This window comes from Ciconia boyciana, chromosome 9 (genome assembly GCF_034638445.1).
Source record: "Ciconia boyciana chromosome 9, ASM3463844v1, whole genome shotgun sequence".
NCBI lineage: Eukaryota > Metazoa > Chordata > Aves > Ciconiiformes > Ciconiidae > Ciconia > Ciconia boyciana.
The window spans coordinates 38,202,101-38,219,798 of NC_132942.1; the positions used below are offsets into that span (position 1 = coordinate 38,202,101).

The following is a 17,698-nucleotide window of genomic DNA, read 5'->3' on the forward strand; positions in this document are numbered from 1 at the left end:
TTTCTGATAAGTATGAAAGATAAATAAATCTATCACATTTTTGCTTTCTAACTGCAATTGCGTTTTCAGCATAGGATGCACTGAAATAATAGATTGCTTAGCAAAGTAAATATATGAAAATGGTGTTTAGGATTTCAGTGTAAGCAGTAATTAGAGTACCGCTTGTCAGTTTTAGAGCATTGTGAAATATTATGGCATATTGTGACTTTATTTTTACAGAATCTGTTACATACCTGTCATGTTAATTCAACTAGAAAGCATTCTTTATGACAATTCATATAATATCATAAAGGCAACCAGTCATGTTTGTTATTGAATCATTGTATGTCTCAATGTTGAAATTAAATTGAAAAAGAAAAAGACAGTGCAGGAAGATTAAGCTCAGTATAAAATGCGTTTTAAAGGCAGCAGATCTTATTTTGCCACTCCTCTTGCAATCATAAGGTTCTTAAGATGTGAACTTGCTTGAATTAGATATACCTGCAGGAATTAATATTTTGTCTAGTGTTGACGGAAGTGATTACATGAACTGCAACAAAATACCCAAGGCTGATGAAGAAAATGTAAAATTTTTATTATTGTTCAGGTCTTACAGGGCAAGATGGATTTTTTGCTTGTATTCAGCGACTCTGACATTTTTTCTCTATTGGTTCACATTTACTATTGACCAAAGTGGACTCATAGGTGTTCTCTTATATCTAATCCTAAGCTTTTTATGAAACTAGCTTTAACCTTTTTCCTAAGTGAATGGATGGACCCCTGCAACTTCTGTGTTATTGAAAATGCTTTAACACAGTTTTAAACATTAACTTTACTTATTGACCTTGTGAACTGCAGGACCCATGCATGAGGAGGAAAGATCCTTTATTTCTTGGTTTGGTCAACCTTGGCATCTTGAAAGTGTGGATTTTGGTAGTTAGTTGGTGGGGTGTTGTGAGGTTTTTTTGTTTGTTTGTTGGGGTTTTTTTTTTTTGGATGATAGCTTTCTTAGGCACTGCTTGGAAGGAATCCAATTTGTGTGTGATTGGTGTCTCAAGTCTATCTCTTGATACTAAATATGAATGGTTTTTTCCTGTGCATCTTACTTGTTTTCTGTTCTCATAATTTACTCTACAATTGTTGTTAGCAGTCTTGTACGTTTCTTAAGCAGCACCAGATGTCAGCTCAAGCATTTTTACTTCGACATATCTATGTAGTCTTATCTCCTAGGGCAGGTACAATAAAAGGTTTTACAACATTTCTGTAAAATGAATGTTTTTAAAAGTGGGTTTGCAGTCTCTTATGCTGCTTTAAGTAAGTTTGAACTATATTTGGCATTGTTGCTTCCTAACAACATACTGGAGTTGAATTACATGGAGTTACATATAGCTGGTGCTGCTGGGCAAGCTTATCACAGTTACTAGATGGTTATTTCACTGTAAATATATAGTAGATATAATTAAAACCGTTTAGTGAAGCATTCCTCTACTGATCTGTTTTTATTAACATGGCATAGAACAGTGATAGTCAATATCATTAAATATTTTTATCCTTCTTGGATAAAAGTAACAGAGTAGTTATTAATTGAACAAATAAAAAGGTTTTATGAAACATTGTTATGTAGATATCTATTACTTGTCTAGCTTTATTCGTCTCTGAAATGGTGAAGATTTTTTCCAATAATGTTTACCACTAGCTGAAGTGTTCTATGTGCCAGTTCAAAACAGTTTTTAGCTGTGATAGGATCTACTAAAAGGAGCTATAGCTCACCTAAAAGTAGTTCAGTATTCGAGATTGCTTTCTTCTTTGATTTCCATCTCAGAAAGAGTTGAGTGTGTTGGTTATTTTCAGTTTTACTTCAAACTTTTGTACTTCACTCTTGAAAAGTCAGGCCAATGTTGTCAAATACAGCTGAACTTACACTACTAGTCCTTATTCTGCGCCCATTATCAAGGGACATGAGCTAATTTAAATGAAGTATTAAGTAACAAGAGAAGCTTTTGGGAAATGTGGGGGTGGTTTTTTATTCCTTTCTAAATTAAAAAAAGTGTATGTACTTTTTTTATATTATATTTGAATGTGCTTGTTACTGTGCTTTGTGATAGTAAGCATATGCAGTGGGCTTCAGTTGACAGAATACAGTGTTAATTAAAAGAACTTTTAGAAAAGGACTGAAAAACTGGTAGGTGTATTTTTGGGTTCCAGTATTTGTTTTATTCTGACTTTTCTGTCTGATCTATATATTTAAGAGGCTTTTTTTTTTGTTCACCAGTGTGAAATTGCATGAGAAATAGTGACTACTGACTTTGAATATCTCAATTCTGTAACAACTGATTTTGATGGCTCCTCAATACTAATCACTACTTAAGCATTTGCTCTCATTTATTAATGATTAAAGAAGAAGAAAAGATGATTAAAAGTAGTGTGGCACTAAATGCGAGTGCTATGTTTTTCAGTTTTAGCTGAATATGCTCTCACATTTGGGTTAGTTGTGTGGAGATTTTTATTGTTTTTTTGTTCTGGTACTGAGGCAATGAATGTTAAATATGCACTAGTCATACAAAATATGATGCTATCACTACCATTTATTGCCAGCAATTGTTAATGCTTTTGATATCTTAATCATTCAGCTATGCATCCACCAGTAGATTAGCATGTTAACTGTATAAGTGGTATTGGCTTCTCACAAATGCAGATAACTTTTTTTCCTTTTTGGTATGTAGTCTTTGCCACTAAACCATGTGTATGTGTGCACGTGGACCAGGGCATTCAGTGAGTTTTGGTTAATCTCGAGAAACATGAAATTTCAAGTGCACTCCTAGGGCTGAAAGCTGTTATTCTAATTTAGGATATTTTTAAAATGTAAAAAGAATGTTGGAAATTTACTCTCTTTCTGTATGAATGGGGGGGAAAAAACAACCAACCAAACGCTCCCCCCCTAACTGAAGAGATTAATGTCAAATGGTTAGCAAAAAATACAAACCTTTAAACTTAATCCTTTCTGATCACTGGAAGAGCATTGATATTTTCCATGGACTCCCTCTGATTTCATGTAAAATGAGAAGCTGAAGCCAATGAGCTTTTGATCTGACAAAATGAAAAAAGTGACTGTCTTACCTGTACCAGATCTCATTCAAAGTTTGGGCTCAAGTGCACTGTGATATGATGTGAATAAAATGAAAATTTCATTTATTAGGATATTTTTGCAGGGAGCCTGAAAGCACTTTTGTTCTGAGGATTCAGTTCCTTGGCTTTTCATACACTTAATTCTGAATTCAGGAAATGTAGGTTCATACCCAAATGTATACAAACAAACATGCATGTAATCATTCAGCCACTTATGAACAGTTTATCATTTAATAGATTCCCATTTTTATAGACTATTTTGAATAGTATTCCACTTGCAATAAAAACAGATAAATTTTAAATAATGTATTAATAGTATATTAATATGAGAGCTTATACTTTTGAGGTTTCATGACTAAAAAATGTCAGTGGAATGCCTGTAACATGAGTGAACCTGTTTACTCCTCTAAGAATTGGATTGAATGGCTGTTGCAGATCAGCAAAATACTGGAGAGGCCAAACAGAAGCGAAGTTGTAGAGGAAGCCAGTGATACTATTGCATAGAACTAAGAAATAGTATTTTAGTATACTTAATATTAATTTTGAATCTTCTGATGCTTACTTGTTTTGCAACAAGTAAGATTTAATGTTTTCGTAAGATTAGGGGTTTTGGCGGATCGTTTTACATTTGTCTTCACAGAGGAATGTTATAGTAGCATTTTGCAGCATTTCCTAAAATAAATAGAACAACTAACAAATCACAGTAGGAAGGGAAAATGGCTCAATTTCAAACAAAGGGCATGCAGTTTATAGTGGGCAGGAGGAAAAGCATGTAAAAATTGTTTCTTTAACCCTTTTCTCATTGCTGGGGAGATTATCACATTTCTCTGTCACTGGAGGTTTTAAAGCCTAAAGCATGTGTGAAGACTTTTGTCTTGTCTTAATCCACCACGGCAGGCAAGATGACTTCTCAGACTTTCACCCTTATTTTTTAGCATCTTTACCTAAATGGGTATTAATAACAGCTATATATCAAAGAATTTCCTCACGAATTAGAAGAATTTTGGAAATCTATGGGGTTCATGAAATGAATTTCTTGGTCAGGGGTGTGACCTGAGGTTTACTTCCTTTCAAGTCTGCCAAAATAATCAGCTCACATGATAATTTAAGACAATGAGAAACTAGGTCACCTTGCAGAAATCTTGTGACATCATTGTCCAATGCTATTTGTCATTGCCATAGACTAGGGGAAAGACTGGAGACTGCAAATGTCTGGTTGAAACAGTCCACACTAGGAATTCATTTAAAAATTTCCATTTTCTCTTTTGATAGTTGTTGAAGAAAAGATATTTTAATAAGGCAAAACATTAGTCTTCTGGCAATGTAGAAATTATCGCTGAAGTCTGTCTTTTCAGTCATACCTTTTGAGAAGAATGCTTTGGGCTGAGTTCATATGTATCTCTTGGCAGTGCAGTGTGAAGTGCAGACAACTCCTTTTCAGTCTGTGATACGTGAACAGAAACACTGGGAGTAAGCTGTTTGATGGTGTCTGTTGATGAGGAAGGGGAAGAAACTGGATGGCACAGATTTTGCTTGGTCTTTATTCATAGGATACTATTTATCCGAATTTTGCTTTCATGTTTATGTTAAAATCTTGCAATCCCTTTTTGTAATAAAGAGCCAAGAGAGCTATACCAAGTATACAAGGATGGAGCCTTCTAAGCAGAGTGGGCTAAAAAGGATTAACATACATTTTTGATAGTTTGGAAGTCCTTTGTACCACTAAACTCCCTCTCTAAAGTGACAGTGCAGACTAAGCTTTCTTAGAGAAGAAATGCCCCCACTGTGGTGGTGTAGAACTAAATGTGGTTTTTTGTATGCTTGCTTCCCCCGCCCCCGCCTTTGGTATTAGAGTTTCTAGAGGTTGTTTACTATGACTGCTCATTGGTGGAAAGGAACATAGGTAGTGATGTGACTTGGCATGCTATATGACTAGAAAAAATAGCATTGTAGTAGCAATAGCTTTTGCAACAGCAAAGTCATTCTTTGGAAGGAAAAAAAAAAACAAACTCTGCATTATAGGTGATACTTCTTCCCCAGTTCTGAAATACAGGATTTAAGCTTGATGGAAAAAAGTTGCATTGCAGGACTCACTATTTTCAGTACTTGACAGTTCTCATTGTTACGAGGGGTCCCATTTCATGTATTTTATAAATACTTCAAATCAAGGTTCTTTAGATGAAGATATTAAGATGCCATCATTTCACAGCTGAGTGTCATTGGTGACAGGTAATTTTCCAAAGTTCCAAACAGGTTTTCTTTTTCTTTGTAACTTTTCTTATTTTTCAGTATTCCTAAAACCTCTCTGATTCCTTTCACGCTTCTGTCTTCCAAGTCAGGTTTCATAAAGAATGCAGCAATGGAAAGGTGTATTAAAAAGCTCCTGAAGTTTGAGTATAAAATGAAATAAAGTGCTTGAATACTTTCCTGTGATTTTTTTGCATGTAATCTACTACTTTTCTGTAGTTTATTATGGTTTTTTTCAGTTGAGGATAAATTCTCAGTATATTAAGTGAAGAGAGAAAATAAATTCCCTGGTCATAAGAATGTTAAGGCAAAGTATCTTAATTTAAGGTAAGGTCTCACTGGGTGGAAATCTTGTAGTGAAATGTAAACAGGTTCAAAGTAAGATGCTTTAATTTATCTTTTAATTTTCTAGCAGATTTCAATTGGGACAAATGGAATAGTCTCATTTTTCATAAGTTAAGTATGTAATCAGAACAATTTCACGCATCTTTGTTTTTGGTTTTCAAGAAGCCCTGCTTTTATTGTGTAACTAATGGCAGAATGTAGAAGGATTATGGTGGATTAATTTGCAACAGCTGTTGTAATAACTTCCTAATAGTTTCCTAAGTATAAAGGTAGGACCTGTTTATCTCTTTTTAATTGTGTAAAGTACATATCAACTGCTAATAAATCTATGATGTCTAGCTATGCATGAAAGATCATTTAGATATAAATTACCTTTTATAATTGACTAGCTGTGGGCTGCAGATAATTTTGACCCACCTTCTACAGGAAATATAATGCTTGTATGTTTGATACTTTGTTCTTCTTTCACATTAGAATACAAATTTTGGTAAAAGTTTGACACTATGATTTTCCAGTGTACTTCCTGAATATCTATGTATTTTTAGTTAAGAGAATGAAGAAGAACGTGTTGAAGTTCTGTATTGATGTATGTAAGCAAACAGTTTTTGGAGTTGAGAGGTGGGATTATCGGACTTCAAGCAATCATCTGAAAAGATCATTGGGTATAGTCCCATTAATCACTTACCACATGAAATATTCCTTTCTTAAATTTACAAAGATACATTTAAAAAAGTTAAATTATTTTGTCCCTACTGTTTGTCATCTGAAACTCTGTTCCAAAAGGTGTTCCAGAGTTTGATAGCTCTAATGGCAGAAAACTCTGCTAATTTCCAACTTAAATCTGTGAAGTGGCCGTGAACCCTAAGTTGCATTGGTCTTTAAAATAACGTAAACAGTTATTTTAAGCTTTTCATTTGCTTCTTCCCTTTCTTTCTCTCTCCCCTACAATGCGTGAGAGTTATGCTCGTATCCATTCCATACCAGAGCTTTAACAGCATCCTCTGCAGATGCACCCATGGAGCCTTGGGGACCAGACATCTTTAGCTGGTATTCTAGTCAGGGAGGGTCTCTTTGAGCTAGTTGTCAGGGCTGGCCCAAGGCAAGAGACAAGAACAGGAGATGTGAGGGCTCAGATAGGCTGAGCTCTGCCTGCTAGCCAGTTTTATTAGCTGTCCTGGCAACAACAATAACAGGGGCTACCAAAGGCATAATATTTACAGAACATCATCTCCTTTAAATGGCATAACCTTGACACAATGTGTATATACGTATCAGTCATTCATTTCCATTTAACATCTGTGTTGATGCATGAACAAATCAAAGTCATATTCTATTTGCCATATTCTATTTGAAATGATGTTTCACCAGTACACTTTTACATAGGATTAATACCTCTAGTGAATATGCATTGCTTTTTGCATTATGACATTGTGTTTGACTTCTGCAAATACAGTCGGTAGCAATAAGGGTGTATTCCAGTGGCAGCTTCTAATGCATCCAGATCCCTATTCTCCGCAGTAATTTCTGATTGATGAGATCTTTGGTGTAGCATTGGGTTTTTCTTCTTAGTTACTAGCTGAATCATCTTGACTTTTACACTTGCGGCTTTCATTCCCTTTCTGTAACTCCAGTCACTGAGATAACCAGTTCATTCGGTATGATAACTTCTTTGTACTCCTTATTGACAGTGGTCCTAACTTTGTTTTAGCCGTGCTTGTCTGTTTCTTGTGCCAGGGTTATACAAAGAAAATACTAAAAAGATTGGTTCCAAGAATAATCTTCGGCACTGTTAACCTCCTTCCAGCTGATGCTTTCCTTTCAGAGGATGGTTAAGACTTAATTTGACATTTTTCATCCTAAATAACATTAAAAGCTCTGATTTTTCTCATGATGTCTGAGTATTTTTAGCTAAGTGTAAAATAATGCAATATGTAAGGCATGCAACTTTCAAGTCATAAGTCAGAAAGTCAGAATAACAGAAACATTATTTTCCTATGTTACTACTATATACTGTGTGAATGTAGAGGTTCACATTTAGAAAAGTTTCTCCTCCTTCCTTTCTGGTTGAAATGTCTCTTGAAAAATGTTAACGCTCCATTTCGAATAAGAATGCAGAAAAACTTAATCAGCTGTTTAAACATCATAATACCCTGAAAGCACTAAAAGTAAAGTTCAAAGAACATTGCAACCAGCTCATTCACACTGGTTTTGTGCATCCTGAATATGCATTTTTCTTATTTAATTGTCACCGTGGTGAATATGCTATTCACTATAATATTAACAGTGTCAGAATTACATATTCAGACAGGGGTGTTGAAAAAGAGAAGACCAAGGGGAAATTGAAAATAATGAAAAAAGATGACTGGCTACAGGGCTGTCTTTCATGACAGCTTTATCTGTCTTCTCAGCCTTTCCTGTTTGAAAGGGTATAATACAGACTTTTGTTTCTGATAGTAGTCAATGCAATTCTTGTCAGCATGTACGAAAACTCACAGTGGTAACTATAGGATCTCATTTCCTGCACGAGACAAAGAGTTATTATGTTACTCATGTGGGTTCGGGTCTTCTAGGAAATATTTACTATGCCTTGTTGTGGTTGTTCTGTTTTGGGGGTGTTTGTTTTTTGGGTTTTTTTTTTGTTTCTTTTTTGTTTGTTTGTTTTAAAGCTCTGTATCAGGTTTGTCATTATTTCATCTCCACAAAACAAATTCATTGTATCTTTCCAAAAATGCACCTTTGGCATTTACACAAACTTAATCCTTTTACCATAATATATATTGTAATGTTAAGATCTGTAATTGTGGAAAACTTTCAGAATGGCTGTTTAAATGCACAGACTTTGTGCAAACTTCTCATTGCTGGAAACAATTGTCTAGTACTTAGCAAAGCTATGTTTGTCTGCCTGTTCTCTATAATTGATTGAAGTGTAGGTTATATAGTAAATTTTAACAAGTGACCCAGTTGATACAGTGTGTTTGCAAATTTGGTAGCAATGACAAGTAGCTTTTCCTGACCTTGAGTAGGCTATTTGGTAACCTCAACTTGTAGCTTTTTATTGGAGTTCTGGGACAACACTCTTAAAAAACTCTTGCAGCAAAGAGGGAAGAGGTTGTGCAAGCAGTTTTCCTTCAGTCGCATTTTGTGAGGGTTAGGTTTCTAAATCAACTAACTCTGTAGAATTGACAACTGATCAATCAATTTGTTCATTCACTTCTAAAAACAGGGGGTTTTTTGATTGTTTGATAACCCTGGTAGCTTATGAAGTAAATATAATTAGCTTTTTAATAAATGAACGAAGCTAGCATTGACCCTTGATACAGCATTGTAATTTCAGATTGTATTTTCAAGTTCATGGCAACCTCTATTCATCACTATTGCAACCTACAGCTAAATAATTTCCTACTTATATGTCCCACAATAACCTTCTACTAATTAATAGATGAACATAAAATTTTATTCTGCATTTTCAGGACTTGGACCTCTTGCTGTCTCTCAGATATCTTTATGAAAATCCCTTAAAGCTAGTAGAGGAGGTGTGTGTGGTGAGTATGTTTGGGGTTTGTTTCGTTTTATTTTAATTTTATCCTGACAGTACCTAAACTTCAGTATATACTTCTGGCTTTGCAATGCAGATCATTATATAAGTACGAAGCTATTTAAATGTATATGCCCAAATCTGATCCTCTCCCTGATAATTTTCAGTTATTTCAGAATTAAAGATTATAGATTTGCTGACTGTAATCCAGTTAATTTTGTCAATAGTGAAGTGGCTAATGTAATTGCTTATTTTCTGTGTGCACTCTCACAAGATGTAAAAAGAGATCTATGCTTAAGCACTAAAATAAGTAAGATGTAACAACGAAGAATGACCTTATTTAAAGGTTCAAGAAGTGACGCAGAGTTACGTCATGGGGGTTATGAGAGTATGATGAATGGGCTATACAGCGACTGAATTGTTTCCTCATGTCATCAAGTACAGAATCCACACCAAGCAGTCCTAATGTGAGATGGAAAATCTATAGCCTTACATCTTCTCAGTAATTCTGTTCTGTAATGAATAACAAACTTGCTTCAAAAGGCAAATTGGATCTTGATAAACAAAATGAAAAATGTTTAAATGGAATTTAAATCAGACAAGACAAAATCCAGCCAGTTTTCCCTTCTCCACACCTGAAAAAACCCAGGTATCTTTCTTGAGACTCTTTATCATTTTATAGGAGTTCTGATGATGAATGTAGATAATATATTGATAGTTATGCTTGTCTGCTCATGAGGAATATTGTCACTGGCTTTGGAGAAATTTAGAGAATTAATGGGAGAAAGAAGGAAAATCATTCAAACCAATGACTAAATGAAGACCCACCTTTTAAAAAACGTCTGTGATTTTTGGTCTTGAGGACTGGATCCCCAGGCTTTAATTCACTCACAATTTCTAAGAGTTTCTGAGGACCTGTGACTTTCATTGACTTCATATGGTGATGTGGATCTTAAAATGTCTGAATTTGGGAGATTTATGCACATAATAAGCTCATAAGGTGTGGTAGGAGATTTGATTGTGTAGTTATACAAACAGACCTAACTTAAATTTAAAAAAAAAAAGAAAAAGTGGACACATTCACAGAATAAAAATTCACTCCTGGATATAAATCTTTTGAAAGGGTTTAAAATTGGGGAAGTTACTCAGATGCATTCTGTGTTGCTAGTTATGAGGAGAGTGCTGGCTCAGTGTTTCACATTTCACTGTGCGGAAATGTACGATTTCTTGATTTGAGGAAATTATGCAAAATCACATCAGTTGTTGTAAAAGTACTGTGTTCATGCAGTTTATAATACATTTAAGAAACGTTTTTTTCCAAAGCAGAGATTTGAAATTTCTGCCTCTGATAGAAAAGAAAGAATTGCTGTGTTCAGATAGACTTTTACATCAGTCTAGAGAAATAGCACCAAACACAACTGTATCCAGTATATGTGTTGTTCCTCACCCCCATCCCGTTCACATACAGCATTTCAGCAACAAACACAGGGAAGTTCTGATAAATGGGAAGTTCCAAAAGTGCTGATGTCTAGCAAGTCTTCATAGATGATTTAAAATATGAAGAAGTAGTAATGAAGAAGCTAAATCACCCAGTAATCCTGGGATGAGTGATACAAAATTAATACTAGGTTTCTGAGGGAATCTTACTAACTTTGAAATAATCTTATTTTGCTAACTTTCAATCTTACAGAAGTTTGTCATTCTAAAAGCCCACAATTTTGTGTCTGATTGTCCTCGAGACATTTTTCAGGCAGAAGAACCTTTTCCTTGGAAATTTCCGAAGCACTTGACTCTTTATCCAAGGTCATTTTATGTGACCAGGCTGGGAGGGATTGTACTCACAAAGAGTTTCTTTGGAAACTCTGACCATCTGGATGCTTCTGGTAGCTTATCTGTTGGGAAAATAGGATTGTGTCCTCATTAGCTATATATGTATGCCAACCAAAACATTTAATTCTTTTGAATCTTTAAAAGTTTTATCAGTACAAGTTTGGTAGATGTCAGAATGGAGAAGAATGCTGTGGAAGAGGGGGAAGAACAAAAAAAAGAGGGGGTTGAGAAATAAACAGTGAAGAAAATTATAATAAATAATAGGAATTTCTAGAGCCATGTAGTTTCTTTCAACAAGAAGAAATTTGTCATTTTTTTTGCATTTCTGCTTCAATTAATATAATAAAACCTTACAGTTCAATTTACAACAGCTAGCTAAACTCCCTGGGAGGTACTCTAGTGGTAATTAGTCATCTGAGAAAATGCAGCAAAGTCCAAGTAACTGGCAGATTCATAAACACATCACAAATACTGTTGTTAAATTTTTAGGTTTTTTTCTTAAAGGAATGTGTACATTATGCAGTGTGAAATGATGCACAGGAACACATACCTAAGGTTGGGGGTGTGGGGGAGAAATAATTTAGCTCACATGTTTTCTCTTAATACCCTTCTTTACCAAGGAATGATATTTTACCTATGACTGAAAGTGCTGCATGTTATCTCATCACTCATTAGTAAAACATTATCTGAAACTTTCGCCAGAAAAACTGAGTTTCCCTTCTTCCCTGTTTTTAAAAGACAACGAACCTGCAACTCTGTGGCTGAGCTGACATCTAGGCAGGCAGAGCTCGTTTTCTGTTTTGCAGTGCTACATGTAAATACAGGAATCCATCCTGCATTTGGATTGTCAAACCAGGCATGGGGCCTTCCTGCAAGCTGTGAGGAAGAAGTGATGTTTAATTAAAAAGTGCCAGAGTTAGGGGAGAGTGGGGAAATTAATCTGTTTTCCAAAATTTAAGAAATTATTACAGGTTTATTTTTTGAGAGGTATAGCCTTTAGGCCTTTGGTCTTTGAATGCCAGCCTTTTCACCACATAAACATGGTATATTTAAGCCTGTTCTTCCTGCCTTACAATATAGTTCATTTCAATATACTATAACTGCATATTATTCTTATTATACAAAGTCGTATTAAACTCAATGGTCCATGTATCTTTCACTTCAATATGACTTTGTGTAGTGAAATTGTATATAGTGAGAGGAATTCTTAATGAAGTACCTGCCAAGACTTCTCAAAGAACAACTAAGGGACTGAGAAAATGAAAAATTATGTTACCATGTAATTTACCATATAGTCACAGCTATAGATTTTTTTTTATGAAGCACCCACAATTATACAATATACCTCTTATCTTTTTTTTTTTTTTTTTTTTTTTAAATGAAGTCACATTATTATAATAAACAGTTTAGGCCTGGGCTTGATGTCAGTGGCAAACTCTACAAAGGGGAGAATTGAGACAGGAACAGATGCTTTTCTTGTAGGGTGAAGTTAAGAGAAAAATGAATAGGGCTTGTACATAAATGAGTCCAAAACGAAAGCAAGAAAATACACTTCAATGGTAATACTTAATAAAGGTTATCTTTAAAAAGAAAAACAGATAAACTTGAATTAAATTCAGTGCTCTAAATCATCTCAGTAAGCTTACATTGGCTGCGTATGAATGCTCAGGTGAAGTTTTAAGATGTTATTTTTCACATTTCAAAGCTCTAAACATAAAAGAACTTAGGATAAAGAAAGAGGATCTCTTTCACTCTTCTTTTTTTGGTGAAGAGCTGAGACCATGAGGTGTCTTACTGATGTATGCAGCAGTAGGTGCTGCTACCTCTGTCTCTATAGAATGTTTCCAAGTTTCATTCACCTTGGTTTGAAAAGGCCTAAATCTGATTATTTGCTTCAGGCCACATTACATTGCTCTACATGGAGAAATCATAATTAAATAGTAAGTTTGAAGGAAGAGACCAGCTATTTAAAATTACTGTAGTTGGGGTGTGTTTTTAAGATGAACTGTAACTCTTGAATCTTCTATGAATTCAAAATAGGTAGACTAATCCCATGAAATTAATGTGGTATTTTCAATGTCTGGCCTTCAGAATCATATTCTGCACAAACCACGACAAGGATTATAGTTCATATCTCTCACTTGAACTTGAAACTTGAGACCTGAAGCTATAAATACGGTTTTACAGAAGCCAGATCCTCAGTTACATCCATTCCCTCAATCCCCTTTTCTGTGGAATCTCTTTTCTCTCCAGAGAGCCTGTATAGTGAATGAAATTCAATGGACTAATTTTCAGACTGAAACTGAGAGTTCTATGGAGAAAAATATAAGGAATGTCTTGTGCCTGTTCTGCAGTGATAGAACTATGAAGTTAAGAAAAGGGATGTGATTCTAACGTAATGTAAAAACAGAAAAAAACAGTTTGGTTTTGGGTCATACCATAGAATATATAAACAGCTTTACATTCATGGGTAATGGCTTTTGTTATGAGATTTTTTTGATACTGAGATAAGTTACTAGGTTGTTAGCACACTAGGTTAAGGATTCATATCATTTAATAGACAAAGACAGCTAATCATAGTTGGTTAGTTGAGGCACAATTCTGACATTTTAATGTTTATTCATTACAGGGAGTTACAATGAATGAGGTATCAATTCTATTCAAGAGCAAAAGAAACATCTGGAACATGCTTCTTTCAATTTTTTGAGGAAAAAATATTTTTTTTCTCAAACAAAAGATGCAACTACATACTGTTCCTCCCTTTTTAACTGGTGTGTTTTAAAATAAAATATTTTATTTTAAAACATTAAATGAAATGTTTTAAAGACATGAAATGAAATGTCATTAATTTTGTAGTATGCAAGTTTATGACGCCTTATTAAAAAGAAAGGACAAAGGAGTTGCCTAAGCATTTAAAAAGGATGAGTAACTCCGTTAAGTTCACTGTCTCAATGGAAAAAGTCATATCACAAATCCTTGATGTAACACACATTAAAGTTTTCTGGATAGAGAGAATGTAGACATATGCGAGTAAGTCTAGAGATTGGAAACTTTCAAACCAAAATCATGTCTCGTTCAGTATGAAACAGTAAGTAGATTTCTACACATTTATTTGATTCTGGTTTTGCATATGAGAAAGAGAGGTACAAAGGTGACAAAAGTATATAAAACTAAGCCTTTAAAGGTGAATTAGAAATACCATCTTTCTCTTCTCTGGTGAAATTTCCGGTATTTAAAATATCTTAAATTTCACATACTAATCTATCTGGGTTCTTAGAAAATAATGGATCCAAAAGTGGAGAGAACGAGAGGACAAGCAGTATAAAGACTTCTTAATGTAGTGTTTATTAAATCCTTATGTATCTGCACGGTGGACTGGGTGTCCTATCTTTGCAGGCGGATTACTTTGATTAGAGTAGTTTCTAGGCCAACAGTTTAATGGCTTTCAAAGACCTATGAATTACTCTTTTTCAAAGATGTCCATGTGCTTATTCTAACTTTATGTTTTCAGCTGCATCATGTAAGCCTGGAAGATACTGGAAATGCAAATATTTATTCCTTTGAAAAATCAGGAATTAGCACCTGCTGGACTGAAACTTACAGGAATGTGAAGAAGGTGCAAGATTACGTTGAGTTTTTAAGGATGTGGGAAGAACTAAAAGGGAAAATCAGTCCAGTACTTTCTTCCACTTGAGCCCAGTGTTTATAGTTTTAATGGCTTCGGGAGTGAAAACAGCATTGGAAAAAAGTTGTCTCACCTGGCTGGTGTAAAAGTGAATAGCCCACTACACACAGCCTAGACAAACTGGTCGTCAGTTTGCCTCCACCAGCTTTTTGTGGGTTGGGGTTTTTTTTGTTTTGGTTTTTTTATTTTTTGTTTGTTTGTTTTTTCAATCAGTGACACCCAAGTAATAAGGAAGCCCCGCATTGTATGCCATCCATCACAAAAAGGCATAGCATCACCTTTTCTGATTGTGACTGCTACCTGAGAGAAGGCTTGCTTGATAGCCTTCTTTTTTGTAAGGCTGAGTGACTGCATGTCTGACCTTCAGTTTCCTCTCTCCTACACAGTGTGGTGTATGTAAGACATGCTAAAACATGTGCTGTATTATTCATAGTAATGTTAAATTCTGTAAACCCATATAAAGCCAATGAGAGAGGTTTTCAGGATCGAGGCTTGTAGAAATTATGGGATAGTGGAGTGACCATGTAAATGGTGTTACTAAGTAAACAAAAATTCAGTAAGAAATAAATCTGTACCATGACTGAGTGCATTCTCTCATTTTCCACCATTATTTTCCAAGATCTAATTTGGTTCAGTTATTCCATTGTAAACTTGAAATAACATAATTATTGTTAATGGTGCTATTCATGTATAACTGGAGAAGAATTTGGATTAGGATTTTGAAGAGCAAATCTTAATGGTACCCATATAGTATATTAACTGCTAATAAAAGTAGGTCTTGCTAAAAGGCCTTTGTAAGGAAAATTTCATCCCAGCACTTTTTCAATATTAATAAGTAATGAAATTACTTCTATCCATTCAGTGTGCTAAATGGAATTGATTACCACACTACTCATGTTAGCACACACAGAGCATAATATGGATCAGATTTTGAAAGTTAAGTGAATACAACATTAAAAATGAGAATTTTTCTTTCCACTGAAATCAGAACATTTAAGGCTCAGAATAAAACCTTAATTTGGGGCATTCTAGTTCAAAGTATTTAATAGAATAGAACTGCACTTTGTAAAATGAGTAGTCCAAAGCTGTTTCACACTTTGTTTCTAATTTCAGATCTCATTGTCTTGCTTGTTGACTGAATGCACTCTGTTCAGATGCTACCCATACATAACTTGATGATACGTAAGTACATAACTTGATGAAACTGTGTTTCAGTGCTCACAATACCACCAATACATGTTACCCTCTATCTTTTCTGCATCTCTAATTTGTTATATTTTTCTTTCCTTCTGCTTATTGAACTCTTGCAGTGCATACTACCAGTTTCAATCTGCTTTGCTTCTTGGGCTCTTTCAGAACTATTTTAACACCTACTGTTTTTGGGAACCGTATGGATATTAAACTTTCAGTTCTGTTTGGAAGTCTTGGTTATGTTCACAGGATGCCAAGCTGATAGTTTTCCCCTCCTCTTCACCTTCATTGCTAGTCTCTTAAGATGATAAACAGAGCAGGAATATTCCTTAGTTTTTAAATGCTGTTATAATTATATGTAAAACAAAATTGAGGCAGAAAATAATGATCAGATCATAATTTTATAAAACAAACTATACTACACATGAATGAAACATGACATTACCATCCTACTGTTTGACTTCAGTGAGTTGAACTTACCCTTTTTATATAGGAATCAGTGCTCTGTGTTCTGACATAGGAAGTTAATTGTAAAATCTATAGTACAATCTTGGTAGGAAATTCTAACTAACTTACTGAATTCAAACTACAGGAGAGATTGAAGCAGGTAGGATGTGATTATCTACATTGAAATTTTGCCAGGGCACTTGTTCTAACATTGGAGAGTCATAAAACTTAGGTATGAACTTGCTGAGTATTTCAACAGTTTGCAATTTTTTTTGGAAGTTGAGCACCCAAAATGGAGCAAGCCTTATGGGACAGACACATTGTGAGAACCGAGCATGAAGAGTGTCTGTAGTAGAAAGTTCCCATGTGAAACATTGCATATTCTGATGTTTAAAGGATATTGATATAGAACATTATCAGACAGAAGCTGGTAAAAATAGTCAGAACACAGTCAGAAAGAATTTGGGAGGAGGTCTGTGTTTGCTGAATGTGTGACAGAGGAACATACCACAGTGATCTGTCAAGCCTTTACATTCAGTATTTTTTTCGTGTGTGTCAAACTGATGTCTCGTTTGACCCTTGACGTCCTTGTGAATTATTAAATGCCTTAATATTCTGAATCTGTGTACAATCACATATATACTTTGGTAATCTATATTTATATGGAACTGTCATTTCCTTAATGATAAACTGTTACTTATGTATCTACTGTTCTTTAAATTTTAAGTATTTATGTAAGCTATATTAAGAAAATTGCTATCTGAAATATCTATATGGAGCACCTGGCATGAGTGAGTAAATTACTTAATGTGACTTAACATCTGACTTTAAATAGTCTCCTCTCTAGCAATCTGCACATCACAAACTTAATTCACACAGACAGTGCAAAACTGACAAGATAATGCACTTGCCATAAGTTTAGCAAAACTATGCTAGGGAATCTGTGTAACACACTCTGAAATGTTGATAGGTCTATTTTTTGGAAGGACAGTAGATGACCAAATCTCCCGATCTCAAGCAATAGCATTCACTGTAGTATCTTCTCATTTGTACCATGACCAGTGTACTGTGAGATTTTTGGCCATCAGTGGGTTTTCCAGATACTACAACTGCAGTATTACTAATATCAGTAGTAACTAATGTATTGACTACTTGGTTAAGTAGCAGTGTCTTTGAGAAAATTGAATCTTTATGAATTATTCATGTAAATAATCGATAATATTTAGAATACCATCTATATACAGTATAATTTTAAAGATTTAACTCAATTGTATTTATTACAACGTAGGAAAATTGTGGCAATATTTTCTATA

At 34.6% G+C, this 17,698-nt stretch overlaps 1 long non-coding RNA gene across 1 annotated transcript in view; it reads left to right on the forward strand.

The window, feature by feature from the left end:
• LOC140657082 (uncharacterized) overlaps positions 1-17,698 on the forward strand; it is a 201,983-nt gene that overhangs the window by 60,733 nt on the left and 123,552 nt on the right. Inside the window, exons 3-5 of the long non-coding RNA XR_012044210.1 lie at positions 9,168-9,239; positions 14,574-14,678; positions 15,861-15,929. This is a non-coding gene — a long non-coding RNA (uncharacterized lncRNA). The remainder of the gene's footprint in view (positions 1-9,167; positions 9,240-14,573; positions 14,679-15,860; positions 15,930-17,698) is intronic.